At 44.3% G+C, this 607-nt stretch overlaps 1 non-coding gene across 1 annotated transcript; it reads right to left on the reverse strand.

Annotated features, from left to right (window-relative positions):
- Positions 1-302: 302 nt before the first annotated feature.
- LOC128113877 (U6 spliceosomal RNA) lies at positions 303-406 on the reverse strand. Its single transcript, XR_008219685.1, has one exon. It is a non-coding gene; the product is annotated as a U6 spliceosomal RNA (small nuclear RNA).
- Positions 407-607: the final 201 nt, after the last annotated feature.

Here is a 607-nt window from a genome sequence, read left to right on the forward strand (position 1 = left end):
TCAATACTGGGATTTGTTCTGGCTTGGGCTTACTCATGTCTTATACCTACTGTCACAACCACTGTGAATTCAGATGTGCAGATGTCTTGCTGTGTCCAGAAGACACTGCTTCCGTGTAGTCATGAACTGCCTCTGGCTCTTTTTCTGCTCTCTGTTCTACAATGATCTCTGAGCCTTGGGAAGATGGGGTTCAGTATATATGTTCCATTTAGGGATGAACATTTTCCAATCTCTTATTGTCTGCATCTTGGCTAGTTGTGAGTCTGCGTTAATCATCATATACTACAAATATAAGCATCTCTGAGAATATAGAACACTTGACAGATTTGTGTGTCATCCTTGTGCAAGGACCATGCTAATTTCCTCTGTATTCCAATTTTAGTATATGTATTGCTGAGGGGAGTAGTGACATGTGTCTTTTTACAACTCCTTGGGTCTCAGAGTCAAGGTTGAGTGTCCAGCTGTCCTGTCTGCACAGAAGGCTTTTGCCAAGTGAAGACACAAGGAAGTGATGCAGGACAGCCCAGCTCCTAACTTTGGCACAAGCCATTGGTTCATGAACATTTCTCCTTGGAAGGTGACCTGGGGCCCCTGAGCCATGGACAGC

This window comes from Peromyscus californicus, unplaced genomic scaffold (assembly GCF_007827085.1).
Source record: "Peromyscus californicus insignis strain IS unplaced genomic scaffold, ASM782708v3 Scaffold_18__1_contigs__length_77618521, whole genome shotgun sequence".
NCBI classification, from domain to species: domain Eukaryota; kingdom Metazoa; phylum Chordata; class Mammalia; order Rodentia; family Cricetidae; genus Peromyscus; species Peromyscus californicus.